The sequence below is a fragment of the Sorex fumeus genome, unplaced genomic scaffold (genome assembly GCF_029834395.1).
Source record: "Sorex fumeus unplaced genomic scaffold, SorFum_2.1 ptg000183l, whole genome shotgun sequence".
Lineage (NCBI taxonomy): Eukaryota > Metazoa > Chordata > Mammalia > Eulipotyphla > Soricidae > Sorex > Sorex fumeus.
In genome coordinates, this window is record NW_026606240.1 from 1,201,652 (window position 1) to 1,217,465 (window position 15,814).

The 15,814-nt window shown below is 39.6% G+C and overlaps 1 pseudogene; it reads left to right on the forward strand.

The window, feature by feature from the left end:
* The window catches only part of LOC130017220 (T-complex protein 1 subunit zeta-like), a 77,505-nt pseudogene that overhangs the window by 12,070 nt on the left and 49,621 nt on the right, over positions 1-15,814 (forward strand).

Here is a 15,814-nt window from a genome sequence, read left to right on the forward strand (position 1 = left end):
AGATCCATCATGATGTCGGAGGGCAGTCATCTTGGTTTTGTAGTTGGTGAAGGACAGGCGGCATTACGAATGTTTTTCCCAGCTTCTGCTGCATCTACCAGTACTGCTGCTCTCCTGTTTTTGAGGTCATCCTTGATGGCTTTTCTGCACTGTTTTGCCAGTTCGGACGTTTGCTTGTGGTTGCCTGAGGCACGTGCCACGCCACGTTGGCGAATAAGTTCAAGAGTGTTCGAAGAAAGACGGTTTTTTGTGGTTATCTCTCTCTTGGCATTCTTTGCACAATCATGGAGGTGCTGAATCATTCGATCGTATTCCTCATCAATGTTGTCAATGACGGCATCTTCCCATGTTGCTGCAACAGAGCCAAAGAGTTCCCAGTTGGTGGTTGTTCTGGGAGTCTTCTTCTTAAACCTTGCATTCTTTTCTCCTCGTTCTGTGAGGTAGAATTTTGCACGAAGAAGACGGTGGTCTGATCCCGTTTGGAATTTTGGGACAACAGCAACATCGGTTAGGCAAAACCGCCGATTGAATATGATGTGGTCTATTTCATTGTGGAACCGTCCATCGGGAGACTCCCATGTCCAACGTTTAGATTCAGCCTTTTGGAATTGTGAGTTACCATGGAAGGTTTTGGTTGACATGATGAACTCAGACAGTCTGTCACCTTGTTCGTTCCATTCCAGGCCATGGGTTCCAATGTGGAGTTCATCGACTGATCTTCTTGGTCCTATCTTGGCATTAAAATCACCGACAATGATCTTGTAGAAGGTGTGATCTTCTTTATAGAATTTCTCCAGCTCCATGTAGAATTTCTCAGTTTCTTTTTCACCATAACTGGATGTTGGTGCGTAGACAACAAAGATAGAAACTGCCGGTAGTGAGCCACATTTATTCAAGTGTAATCGTCCGATTCGGGTTGTTAGGCATTCAAATGAATCAATGCTTGTGACTAAGTTTGTGTTGACAAGGATACCGACACCACCGATGCCTCTTTTATCACATGTTCCAAGGAACAGTTCTTCTCCAGTGTCGAAAACAGCATGATGGGATTGATGTCTTCTCGTTTCGGTCAGACCAATGATGTCGTACTTGATCTTTCGTGCTTGTACCATAAGGTCTTCAATGGATGCAGCAGATGCCAGCGTACGAGCATTAAATATGATCATATGATTTTTATTTTTTATTTTATTGATATGGATTATTATATTGACTGATTTGCCTATGTTAAATCATTTTTTCATTCTTAGGATAAATCTCACTTGGTCATGGTGTATGATCTTTTTGATGAGTTGTTGGATTCTATTTGCTAGTATTTTGTTGAGGATCTTTGCATCTGTCTTTCTTAGGGATATCGGTCTGTCATTTTTTTTCCTATGGTGTCTCTGTCTGCTTTTGGTGTCAGATGATTTTTGCGTCATAAAACCTGGGAGTGTTTCTGTTTCTTTGATTTCCTGTAAGAGACTGAGAAGGATTACCAGTAGATTTTCTATCAAGGTTTGAAATAATTCATTAGTGAATCCATCTGGGCCTGGGCTTTTGTTTTGGGGTAGGTTTTTTTAAATTAATTTTTATTAGTGACACACCATGAGGTACAGTTGTAGACTTACAAATTTTTGTGCCTGGGTTTCAATTATACAATGATCAAATACCCATCCCTCCACCAGTGCCCATTTTCCACCACCATGGATCCCAGTATCCCTCCCACCCCCATCCTCCCCATCCCACCATGCCTCTGTGGCAGGGCATTCCCTTTTGTTCTCTCTCTCCTTTTGGGTGTTGTGGTCTGCAAAAGAGGCATTGAGTGGCAATCATGTTCAGTCCATAGTCTACTTTCAACATGCATCTCCCCTCCTGGGAGGATCCTCCAAACATGGGGTAGGTTTTTGACTACCATTTCAATTTCTTCGAAAGTGATAAATCTGTTCAGGTGTTCCTTATCTTCATTGTTCAACCTTAGGATGTTAGCATCTTGGGGTAGGAGTACAGGAATTTATCCATTTCTCTTAGGTTTCATGTCATAAAGGTTCTCAAAGTAATCTCTGATGATCATTGGAATTTCTGTTATTTGTTTTGATGTCCCTCCTTTCATTTCTGATTTGGTTTATTAGGGCTCTCTCTCTCTCTCTGTCTCTAATTGTCTCTCTCTCTTCCTCTCTCATTGTGAGTCCTGCTAATTGTTCATAAATCTTGTTTTTCAATTTTTCCAAGACCCAACTTTTGATTTCATTGATTTTTAATTGTTTTTTAGTTGTCCAGTTTATTAATTTCTGCTCTAGGTTTTATTATTTCCTTCCATCCACTATATGCCTTTATTATAGTGTTTTCTCACATTTAATCTCATTTGCTCTTCACAACTTTGTGAGGGCAATTGAAAGATTCTTTTTCTTTTTTTCAATGCAGAATTTGAAGCGCAGAACTTTGGAACAACTTGATCAAGATCACATGACTAAAATATAATACAGTCAGCACCTGGGTATACTTGCCCTTACAATATAACACTTCCTCTTTTATACCTTTGTAAATTTTGTTTCCTTGGCCACACAATCTTAAAACAATGATTTTACCCATGAACTCACTCCAAAGTTCTGATTCCATAATTACAACTTTAGTTCTACAGTTTATGCTAAACTATTCTAGCATTTTTTTCTTCCTAAAACTTTATGTGTGGGAACTTGGGATGGGTGGGAAATCATATATATTTAAGGTTTGAATTTGTTTACTATATGGTGATATACACCATTTTTATTTGTTCAAGTTCTAGTGTGGAATCCATGATGCCATCACCACTATCCATTCCATGACACAGCTGAAACCCTCTAAACTTAGGAGGTTGCTCAAGGTTTGTGCTGTTTAAGGCCTACCTTATGAATGTTCAAGATACTTGTCGGCACTGTAACCCCACTATAACGATCATCCCTCAGTGGTCACTGTGCCCTTTGCCCAACTTTACATTCCACTGATACATCTGCTGTGAAACTTTGTCTGCCAGAGTCTTTAGGAACCTATCTTCTCATGCTTATTTGACCCCTACTCTACCCCAAGAGGGCCATAGAAATATCCAGCATTTAATCCCAGTTATCACATTCTTCCAACAGTGCTCCCTTGAATCACAGTCAGATGCCCTGACTTTGTTTTTTTTTTTTATATTGAAAATTTTTATTCTATGAGTTTTTAGCTTTTTCAATATTCCCTCTTTTATATTAGTATGCTTATTTTCCTTTTTTAATTTTTTTTTATTAGTGAAACACCATGAGGTACAGTTATAGGCTTACAAATTTTGTGCTTGGGTTTCAGTTATACAATGATCAAGTGCCCATCCCTCCACCAGTGCCCGTCATCCATCACCACGGGTCCCAGCATCCCCCCCCCACCCTCATCCCCCCCCGTCCCATCCTGCCTCTGTGGCAGGGTATTCCCCCTTGTTCTCTCTCTCTTCTTTTGGGTACTGTGTTTTGCAAGAGAGGCTTTGAGTGGCAATCATGTTTGGTCTATAGACTACTTTTAGCATGCTTCTCCCACCCTGGGAGGGTCCTCACAACACCCTTCATTTGGTACTCTCTTCTCTATCTGAGCTTCCTTTTCACCTAGAACGTGTGGCTGGCCTTCCATTCATGGAGCAAAATTCCTGGTACTAATCTCAGCCATTCCCGGGTGTTAATCTCCCTTTTTGTTGCTTTATGTTCCCCAGATGAATGCAATCTTTCTGTATCTATCCCGCTCTTTCTGACTCATTTCGCTTAACATGATACTTTCCATGTAGTACCACTTGTATGCAAATTTCATAACTTCATCTTTTCTAACAGCTACATAGTACTCCATTGTGTAAATGTACCAAAGTTTCTTTAACCAGTCATCTGTTCTTGGGCACTCAGGTTTTTTCCAGATTCTGTCTATTGTAAAGAGTGCTGCAATGAACAAACAATTGCAGATGTCACTTCGACTATACCTTTTTGCCTCTCTGGGATATATTCCCAGGAGTGCTATAGCTGGGTCAAATGGCAGATCAAATTCTAATTTTTTGAGAGTCGTCCATACTGTTTTCCAAAAGGGTTGGACCAGCCGGCATTTCCACCAGCAGTGAAGGAGGGTCCCATTCTCGCCACATCCGCGCCAGGACCAGTTGCTTTTGTTCTTGTGGATGTGGGCCAGTCTCTGTGGTGTGAAATGATATCTCATTGTGGTTTTGATCTGCATCTCTCTGATGATTAGTGATATAGAGCATTTTCTCATGTGCCTTTTTGCCATTCGAATTTCTTCTTTGGGAAAGTTTCTGTTCATTTCCTCACCCCATTTTTTGATGGGGTTGGGTGATTTCTTCTTGTGGAGTTTAATCAGTACCTTGTATATCCTTGATATCAACTCCTTGTCGGATGTGTACTTGGTGAATATCCTTTCCCATTCTGTAGGCTGTCTTTGTATTTTGGTCACTTTTTCTTTTGAGGTGCAGAAGCCTCTTAGTTTAAGATCGTCCCACTGGTCTATCTCTGTTTTCACTTGCTCGGCCAGTGGCGTGACATCTTTGAAGATACCATTAGCTTCAATATCATGGAGAGTTTTGCCGACTTTGTCTTCAATAAACATTATGGATTCTGGTCTGATGTTGAGGTCATAAATCCATTTTGATCTTACTTTTGTGCATGGTGTTAGGCAGAGATCTGAGCCCACTTTTTTGCATGTAGCCGTCCAATTTTGCCAGCACAGTTGATTGAACAGGCTTTCCCTGCTCCATTTCACTTTTCTTGCCCCCTTATCAAAAATTAGATGATTATATGTTTGGGAGGAAATGTCAGTATATTCAACTCTGTTCCATTGGTCTGCAGCTCTGCTTTTGTTCCAGTACCATGCTGTTTTAATTATTACTGCCTTGTAGTAGAGTTTGAAGTTAGGGAGGTTGATTCCTCCCGTTTTCCTTTTCTTTTTCCCAAGAATTGCTTTAGCTATTCATGGGGGCTTATTGTTCCATATAAATTTCAGGAGTGTTTGCTCCATTTCTTTGAAGAATGTCATGGGTATCCTTATAGGGATTGCATTGAATTTGTACAGTGCTTTGGGAAGTATTGCCATTTTGATGATGTTGATTCTCCCCATCCATGAACAGGGGATATTTTTCCATTTCCTCGTGTCCTATTTTATTTCCTTAAGTAGCGTTTTGTAGTTTTCTTTGTACAGGTCCTTCACTTCCTTAGTTAAGCTGATTCCTAGATACTTGATTTTCTGGGGCACAATTGTGAATGGGGTTGTTTTCTTGATGTCACTATCTTCTCTTTCACTATTTGCGTATAGGAATGCCATGGATTTTTGGGTATTGATTTTATAGCCTGCCACTTTACTATACAAGCCTATTGTTTCTAGGAGTTTCTTGGTAGGGTTTTAGGGTTCTCTAAGTATAGTATCATGTTATCTGCGAATAGTGAGAGCTTAATTTCTTCTTTCCCTATCTGGATGCCCTTAATATCTTTTTCTTGCCTAATCGCTATTGCCAGTACTTCCGGTACTGTATTGAACAGCAGTGGAGAGAGTGGGCATCCTTGTCTCGTCCCTGACCTTAGGTGGAAGGGTCTCAGTTTTTCCCCATTTAGGATGATGTTTGCTGTAGGTTTGTGGTAGATGGCTTTAACTATATTGAGGAAAGTCCCCTCTATCCCCATTTTGGCAAGGGTTTTCATCATGAATGGGTGCTGGATCTTGTCAAAAGCTTTCTCTGCGTCTATTGATATGATCATATGATTTTTGTCTTTTCTTTTGTTGATATGATGGATTATGTTGATTGATTTCCGAATGTTGAACCATCCTTGCATCCCTGGGATGAATCCCACTTGGTCATGATGTATGATCTTTTTGATGAGTTGTTGTATTCTATTGGCTAGTAATTTGTTGAGAATCTTCGCATCCGTGTTCATCAGGGATATTGGCCTGTAGTTTTCTTTTCTTGCAGTGTCTTTGTTTCCTTTTTGGTATTAGAGAGATATGGGCTTCATAGAAGCTGTTTGGGAGAGTTTCTGTTTTTTCAATTTCCTGGATAAGCTTGAGAAGAATTGGCAATAGGTTCTCTTTAAATGTTTGGAAAAATTCGCTAGTAAATCCGTCTGGGCCTGGGCTTTTGTTTTTGGGAAGACTTTTGATTACAGTTTCAATTTCCTTGATGTGAATAGGTCTATTCAGGTACTCTATATCTTCTTGATTCAGCTTTGGGAGATGGTAGGAATCCAGGAATTCATCCATTTCTTCCAGGTTCTCGTGTTTCGTGGCATACAGACTTTCAAAGTAGTCTCTGATGATCTCTTGAGTTTCTTTAGTTTCTGTTGTGATATCCCCATTCTTATTTCTGATTCGATTTATTAGGGTTCTGTCTCTCTGTTTCTTTGTGAGTGTTGCTAGTAGTTTATCTATCTTATTTATTTTCTCGAAGAACCAGCTCTTGGTTTCATTGATCTTTCGGATTGTTTCTTTGTTTTCCATGTCGTTGATTTCTGCTCTAAGTTTTATGATCTCTTTCCTTCTGCCTGATTTAGGCTCTTTCTGCTGATCCTTTTCTATGGTCTTGAGCTGTGAGGTCAAATTGTTTATGTGCATCATTTCTATATGCTTGCAGAACTATAATTTTCCCCTTAATACAGCTTTCGCTACATCCCATAAGTTCTGGTAGTTTGTGTCTTCATTCTCATTTGTTTCCAGGTATCTTTTGATTTCATCCTTGACTTCGTTCCTGACCCACTCATTGTTCAGCATCGAGTTGTTTAATTTCCAGGTGTTTGATTTGGTTCTCCGTGTCTTTGTGTGATTCACTTCTATCCTCAGTGCATCATGATCTGAAAAGATGGCTGATACTATTTCTATCTTCTTGATTCTGTTGAGGTATGTTTTGTGTCCTAGCACATGGTCTATTTTTGAAAATGTTCCGTGCGTGCTGGAGAAGAATGTGTATTCTTTCTTTTTGGGGTGTAAAGCCCTGTATAAGTCCATAACCCCTTTCTCTTCTATTACTTCTTTCAAAGCCAATAATTCCTTGCTGGGTTTTGTTCTTGTTGATCTATCCAGAGGTGATAAGGCGATGTTGAAGTCTCCAAGTACTATTGTGTTGGTAGCGATGTCCTCCTTAAAATCTGTTAGCAGTTATTTTAAATATTTAGCTGTTCCCTCATTAGGTGCGTATACATTTAAGAGTGTGATTTCTTCCTGTTGTACGTATCCCTTGATGAAGAGAAAATAGCCTTCACTGTCCCTTCTAATCTTTTTCAAGGTGAAATTAATGTTGTCGGATACTAGTATGGCCACCCCAGCTTTTTTGAGGGAGTTGTGTGCTTGCAGGACTGTTTTCCATCCTTTGACTTTGAGTCTGTGTTTGTTCTGGATGTTGAGATGAGTTTCTTGTAGGCAGCAGAATGTTGGGTTCTGTCTCTGTATCCATTTTGCCACTCTGTGTCTCTTATGTGGTGAATTTAGACCGTTGACATTGAGAGAGAGAATGGTTATGGGGTTTTGTGTCATCTTTCTGTGCGGGTGTGTTGTGGTTGTAGGGTTTGTCTTTTCTTATAGTAGCCCCTTTAGGCCTTGCTTTAGGTTTGGTTTTGAGTCTATGAAGTTCCTGAGCTTCTGTTTATCTATAAAATAGTGTACCGTTCCTTCGATTTTGAGTGAGAGTTTAGCCGGATAGAGTATTCTTGGGGAAGCATTCATTTCCGTGAGTTTTTTGACTATATCTCGCCACTGCCTTCGGGCTTGTAGGGTTTCCTCTGATAGGTCTGCTGTGAATCTAAGGGATGCTCCTTTGTATGTGATTTCCTTCTTTGCTCTTGCTGCTTGCAGTATTGTGTCTCTATCGGCAGTATCGATCATTCTAACTATGATATGTCTTGGAGTGTTTTTGTTGGGGTCTCTTTTAGCTGGCACCCTTCGGGCTCCTTGAACTTGAACGGCTGCATTGTGCAGCTCTGGGAAGTTTTCAGCAATGATTTGTTTGACGGTGTTTTTTTTGTTAGGATTGTTTCCCTGAGGTTCAGATAGTCCCATGATTCTAATATTGTTTCTCTTGGAATCATCTGCTAGGACTCTGATTCTCTGTAGAGCCATTTTGAGGTCCATTGCCACTGTTTGTTGTTGCGTGTTGGCTTGTTGCAGCTGATCTTCCAGCTCACTGATTCTCTCTTCAGCTGTGGTCATTCTATTTTTAAGAGAAGAAACTGAGGTTCTCATTTCATCTATGGAATCTTTAATCGTGACATTTCTGCTCTCATTTCTTCTCGTAATTTGTCGATTTTTTCTGTGGTGTTACTGGCTGTCTGACTGTTTCATTGAGTTGATTGAACATCTTGATGACTTCGTATCTGAATTCTATGTCAGAGAGGTCCCTTAGGTGAGCTGTATTGATGGAATGGTCTAGATTGTTTTCGTTGTTCTCCTCTTGTGTTGGAGATTTTCTTTGTTTCTTCATATTGCTGAGTAGATTGGGAACTAGATTCCCTGGGGACTAGGTTCCTTAGTATGGGAAAACAACCTGCGGCTGCGTCAGCGTTGGCCCGCCAGAGATTAAGCCACGCCCACTTTTGGGGCCACGCCCACTTTTGAGGAGGCCACGCCTCTACAGAACCCTGGGTTTGGGATGAGATGGGCGCCACCATCAGGAGTGAAGAGGGCAGGGCAGACGCTCAAAACTGCTTCTCTTCAGGCATCTCGGGGGAAACCTGGGGTCCTGCAGGGAAAGATGGAGGTCCTAGGGTCGTGAGCCAGCATCTGTGCTGACCTGGATTTAAGATGAGATGGGCGCCGCTGTCAGGAGTGAAGAGGGCAGCAGATGCCCTGACTTTGAATGTGCTAGTTTCCTGAATACTCTAGCCATCAGTCTCTGTAGGGCTATCCTGCCCTTCCTAACCACTATTTAGCTTACTTAGAGCTTAAATCAGTGTTTCTCAACTGGGAGGCATTTTGCCTCTTGTTGGGCGCCCAAGATATTCCAAGGTGGCAACAAGTGAGCACCACAAATAATAAGTAAGTGTTGGCCATAGCAGGAGACTGGGGTAACCCCAGATATTTGGACCTCCAAGATACACTTGGGCCCCCAACATATCTCAAGGTGGCCACAATAAAAATCACATAAAAATGAATAAAACGATTGTAGGGCCATAGCAGGAGACTAGGATACCAAGGTAGCATGGGGTATCATAGGAAAGAAACAAGTTGAAAGAGGACCATTGTCAGAAAAGGTTGAAAAACACTAGTTTAGATTATCAAGCTGAAATTTCTACATTCACAATTTTTGGAACAAGTTTTCCACAAAGCTCCCTCCATTTTCTTACTTAGCCTTGGGAACATTTGTTGAATTGAAGGTATATTTTTATCCTGAATGGCAAGATCTTTTGCTAGTTGTTCTTATTTTTTCATGACCCACTCTCCAGAAAATGCCCAAGAGAAGATATTTAATGAACTTCTTAATGAATATCAATGAGCTCATTGCTAAGCTATAGGAGACAGATCAGAAATTAACTTTTTTCAGATATATTTCTAGGTAGCTTTATTGGTGATTAAGATATTTAGGATGGAAGTATTTGGGCCATACCTGACTTTACTTTTTCCTGGTACTGTGCTCAAAACCATTTTTATACTACATGCTTATTGTTTAACATGACTTTCTTTTTTTTATGAACGTGCATAAACAAAATTGTTGACAGTAAACTTTTAGGGTCTTCTTTATTAGTGATAAAAACCACATTAATTATCACAGCATTATGTTGGTTATTGAAGAAATTAGACCTCATTTTAGAAGTCTATTCAAGAGTTCTTTTACAACCTAAAAGATGTCATGCGAATTTACGTTTACTATGTAAAAGTATATGCAGATAATTACATAAATACATCATATAGTATGTTCATAAAATATGAAAACTCTTCCTAACTTTAAACATTAATGTGATTCATTCAGAGTTTCAGCATGAGTCATGAGAATTTTATCTTCAGACAGAATATGACCAAGTTAAATAAAATTGCATTTTTGGAGAGACTTCAAGAAGGAAATGATATTTCCAACACTTTTTTGCTATGAGTAGAAAGAAATTAGGTGTCTATGGAAGCCAATAGAAAATTAAATTCTCTATTTCAGATTGAAAACCAGTTAAGAGAGAGAAAAGGTATGATAGATATGCAAATAAAAATATCATTGCCAATAAAGCTAGTTTGGGGAGTGTACCTTGGTGTCCAATGCCTTTTATATTTTCCTTATTGGAATTTACCATTAGTCCCAGGCAAATTAACTATATATTTTCAGATCTTTGCCAAAAAAGAAGAATTGAGAATCACCAGAGAGTTCTCAGAGAAGGTATACATGGAGAATAGACAAGTCTAGTGACCGTCTCCCCTATCTGATGTATCAGGTAAATCAGAAATCAGCAAATGTTTTATATAAGAGGATCTTTGATATTTGGGATTTTGAGGTCATATGATCTTTATTAAAACTTTTCAACTTTGTGTTTGTTGCAAGAAAGCAGCTGTAGATAATAGGTGAATAAACAATGATGGTGGTATTTGTTTTGGAGAAATATTAGGATAGAACACAATGGAATGGGTGTCTTAAACAGCATAAATGTATTGTTTTTGTTATGGAAGCCAACTGTCTGAGAGCAAGATGTGGTCAACAACGGTTTTTCCTATGTGACATTGTTCCTATGTGGAAAAGACATAGCTCATCTATAAACATGAGCACGCAACGTTGAATTTCAAATAAAGATCACATTAAGCACTGTTTTTGGTCTAAGCAATGCTCAAGGACCAACGGGGTCATTCTTGGCAATACTTGACCCAGCTATTTGTTCCTGAGGGTTTGGCGCTCTGGACAAACTATGCAGTGCTATTCAAGCCTCAAGACGCTGCTAGGGTTAAACCTGTTAAAGCTCAGGGCGGAGGCTGGAGCGACAGCACAGTGGGTAGGGCGTTTGCCTTGCATGCAGCTGACCCAGATTCAATTTCTCCATCCCTCTTGGAGAGCCAGCAAGCTACCAAGAGTATCCGGCCCACAGGCATATTCAATATGCCAAAAACAATAACAAGTCTCACAATGGAGACGTTACTGGTGCCCACTCGAGAAAATCGATGAACAAAGGGAGGACAGTGCCACAGTGCTCAGGGCACTATATATTGCTAATATATGTTGGCTACGTGCAAGGCAAACGCCCTAATGTTTCCAGTTAAACTATTTTCTTTGAAATAACCATGCTCCACAACTTTTCGTCATCCACTTTGCTTTTATACAAATTTTGATAGGAAGATCTAGTCTAGAGTTTTTAATTTAATTTTATACTTTTACATTATTATTTGGGGCTGGAGTGATAACACAGCAGGTAGGGCGTTTGCCTTGCACGCAGCCAACTGGGGTTCGATTCCTCAGCCCTTCTCATAGAGCCCAGCAAGCTATCGAGAATATACCATTCACACGGAAGAGCCTGGTAAGCTCCCTGTGACGTATTCGATATGCCAAAAACAGTAATAACAAGTCTCACAAAGGCTATGTCACTGTGCCCACTCGAGCAAATTGATGAAGAACGGGAGGACAGTGCTATAGTGCTACATTATTATTTGAATTGTTTTATTCTTAACTTGCATTTATAATTTTATTACATAATATTTTCTACCGCAATAAGACATAGAACTTTGAAGGTAAGTAGGATATAAATACCAAATGACTCTCATCCTGTAAAATATATTTTTGTGACTTTAGTTATGTTCTAATGCCACACAAGTTTATAGCGATTTTTCTTCCACAGATTCCTTGATTAATTATTTCTTTTCTGAAGTACTCTGTTTGTTAAAAAATAAATATGTACTGGACTCCAAAATTTTGTCTGAAAAAAATTTAAGTGACAATTCGATTATTTTTCTTTGACAGAACTGAAAGTAAGCAAAATCACCCTAGTTTTAATTTTTTTATTGAGGTATCACAATTTGCAATAATATTGAAATCATTGCTTTACAATTGCAGAACTGCTATGCCAATCTTTCCACCAGTGGTCAGTATCCTTCCACTCTGGTTTCACCATCTCCCTTGCAACCCTTAGTCTGCTCAGTTCCCAGTTCTGTCAATCATATATTAGGATATGTTTCCTTTGAGGATTGCCTGACACCATTTCATTGGTTTTTATGCTCTGCATGTGAATGAGAAAAACTGATTATTTGTTTTCACTCAGCATGACATCCAACTCATAGCAGAATAGTATTTGATATATATGCATATATATATGTAAATATATACATCACAGTAGAGCCTGGTAAGCTACCTGTGTACGCCAAAAACAGTAACAATAACGGATCTCATTCCGCTGACCCTGAAAGAGCCTCCAATACGGCAGCATTGGGAAAGACGAGTAATGAGAGGCTGCTGAAATCTCAGGGCTAGGACAAATGGAGATGTTACTGGTGCCCTCTCGAGTAAATCAATGAACAATGGTGTAGTACTATAGCATTGTCCTCCCGTTGTTCATCAATTTGCTTGAGCAGGCACCAGTGATGTCTCTATTGTGAGATTTGTTGTTACTGGTTTTGACATATCAAATATACCACAGGTGACTTGCCAAGCTTTGCCGTGCGGGTGGTATACTCTTGGTAACTTGCCGGGCTCTCTGAGAGGGGCAGAGGAATCGAACCCGGATCGGCCATGTGCAAGGCAAATGCCCTACCCACGTCCTATCGCTCCATACAGTGATAGAGTGAAACATATACATGCACATATATGTATATATGTATATATATTACAAATATATATATATGTATATCACAGTTTCTTTAACCATTCATTTGTTTCTGGGTACTTTAGTCGTTTCCAGACCTTGGCTGTTGCAAATAATGCTGTTATGAACATAGGTATGCACATATGCTTTGTGATTAACCCCTTAGTTTATTATCTGGATTCTTTTTGCTTGAAAGTGACAGAAGTCTCACTCAAACTAATTTAAGTTAAAAGAGGCATCCTCTATTTCAAACCATTAGGGAGCCAGAAATTACCTATCTAACTATGGCTAGTTTTAAGTCTTAAATAAGACTCTCGCATAGTCTTATGCTTTACTAAATGAGGAGTTGATTTCAGTTTTGGAAAGTTACTTCCCATAATATAGCAAAAATAACTAACACAATTCTGGATTTATAGTGTACTGGAATTTGGCATTCCTAATGTAACTCCTCCTCGCCCCACAACCCCACACATACAACCCACCCCTTGCCAACACATACTATACCACATACAGCAAAAAATCTATTTCACAATAGCTCCAAACAATATTCTAGAACATTAATTGGACTGATTTAGGATCACGGTCTATCCCTAGACTTAATAGCTGATTAACAATATTGAGTACTTATATGGTCACAGTTTCAATGAGTGCCTTATCTTTGAATCAGGAGGTGTGATGAACTCTACTCAAATCATTTGGATTAAAATGGGAAAAAGAGGGTTCCCAAAGAGACTCTAGGGGTTGGAATAATAGTAGTGTGAATAAAGCATTTGCTTTGCACCTAACCAAACTGACTTCAATTTCCAGCACTCTATGTGATCTCCTGAGCACCTCCAGGACTGATCCCTGAGCAGAAACCCAGGAATAAATTCTGAGAACTACCAGGTGTGGCGACAAAAGAAATACAAAATCAGAGATTCTAGACACAATGAAACACATGTTAATTCCATCTTCCATTTTTGCTCCCTCCCTATGCTGCCCTGCATCCGTATCTACCTCATTTCCGTTTATAAAATTCCCCAAATGACCCTAGCTAATATAATGCAAGTACAACTTTCCTAAGGTAAAACTCCTTACTTCAATACAACTTTTGTTGTCTAAGTGACATACAGTGGCTTTTGTTGTCTAAGTGACAGTACTCTTGACTTGGCACACAGCCCACCTAGGTTCAATCCACAGCACCACAGATTGTCCTGCTAGCCCCACCAGAAATGAACCCTGAGTAAGTCTTTAGCACTGCTGGCAGTAGCCCAAATAGAGCAAGACAATTCCTTTTTTTTTCACTTTTTGGGTCACACCTGGCGATGCACAAGGGTGCATTACTCCTGGCTCTACACTCAGGAATCACTCCTGGCAGTATTCAGGGGACCATATGGGATGCTGAGAATCGAACCTGGGTTGGCTGCATGCAAGGCAAACGTCTTACCAGCTGTGCTATCGCTCCAGCCCCAAGGCAGCTCTTATATTCATCTATTTACTTCATTCAGTATTAACACCCAAGGCATGCCATTTTTCTTGGTTGGAATAAACACCTTTGGATTCTCTGGTAAAATGTTATATTTAATATTAATGATAAACAGGTGCAGAGAGAAAGCACTATTATTGCTGCAATAAAACTTCCATTTGCAGAAAGAGAGAAGGGCAACTACTAAACAATGTCAGAGTCAAACAATCATCTCATGTCAAAGAGGTAAGGACACCCTGACTATTCGTGGAGGAGTACTTTGCTCAAGAATCTGGGTGTCATCTTGCTCTTTGGGAACTTCCTTTTATATTGTCCCACAGAACTACATGGCAGATGATTATTGGGAAGGTTTTCATGCTAACAGATAATATTTTAGTTCCCCCATTTTTTTCTTTTTCATACAGGTTTGGGGCTGAAATTTTCCTTGTGAATTGGGAACTGCCAAAGCTTTTCTGCATGCAACTCTTTGTTTATTTCCCTGAGTCTTATCTGGACTGACACTTGTCTAATTATGACCAAGCATTCCCCTCCAGTTCTCATTTATTTTTCCCCTGCTCAATCTGCTTCTATTCTTTATCACTTTCCTAAGCCACTCAGATCTCAGGCTGGGAGATCAGAATCTAGCATTAGCTGATGGGGTTGTAGTTGAATTTCTGGTAGTGCTTTATGGAGGAGTTACAGCTATTCTCTGCGATGGACAACTTACAGCAGAAAATGTTTGATTTGCATTTCCCTGATGATATATGATGCATATAATTTTATACCCTTCTGTATATCTTCTTTGAGAAAGTTTCATTCATTTCTTTCCCCCCATTCTTTGGATGGGGTTGTTTGTTTTTCTATTAAGTTCTACCAGGACTTTATAAATCTTGGATTTTAATCCTTTGTCAAATGAATGATGTACAAATATACTCTCCCAGTCTGTGGGGAGTCTTCTATTCTGGCAATTATTTTGTTTGCAATACAGAAGCATAATGAGATATCAGCTTTCACACGAATGTAGCTGGTGCACATTACTAAGGCAGATGCCCAGCATTGGTGTGGATGGGGGACAAAGGGACCCTCATTAATTCATGATGGTAATATCAACTTATTCAACCTTTTTAAGAAAAAAAATCTCAAAAAGTAGGAATTAAGCTTCCATATAATCCCCAAATTTCACTTATTGGTATCTAGCCCTAGGGCCCCAAATCTCTATTTTAAAAAAAATTGCAATTCTGTTTACTACAGTACTATCCACAATAACTAAATTCTGGAAATTACCCAAATGTCCAAGAATGAATTACTGCATTGAGTTTCAAGCACTGTTTATGATTGCTTGAGCAGCCTTAAGACTTACTTTTGAGCAGAGAATCAGGAGTAAGTCCTGAGCACAGCCAGGAGTTGTTGCCTAACACCAATGCTCCATCCTCTGATAACAAAGTAAATAATTACAGAGACTTGGCATGTAGCTCAGAGGTAGAGTACATCTCTGCACATGCAAGACCCTGGTTTGCCATCCAGCATGGCATGCCCTCCATCCCTGGGCTGAGGGGCATGGCTCCCACAGGATATAAAACTAGAAGACAAACCATTACATGTTAACACAATTAGATTATTGAATCAAACATTGCTATATTTTCCAAAGTAATACTGAGAA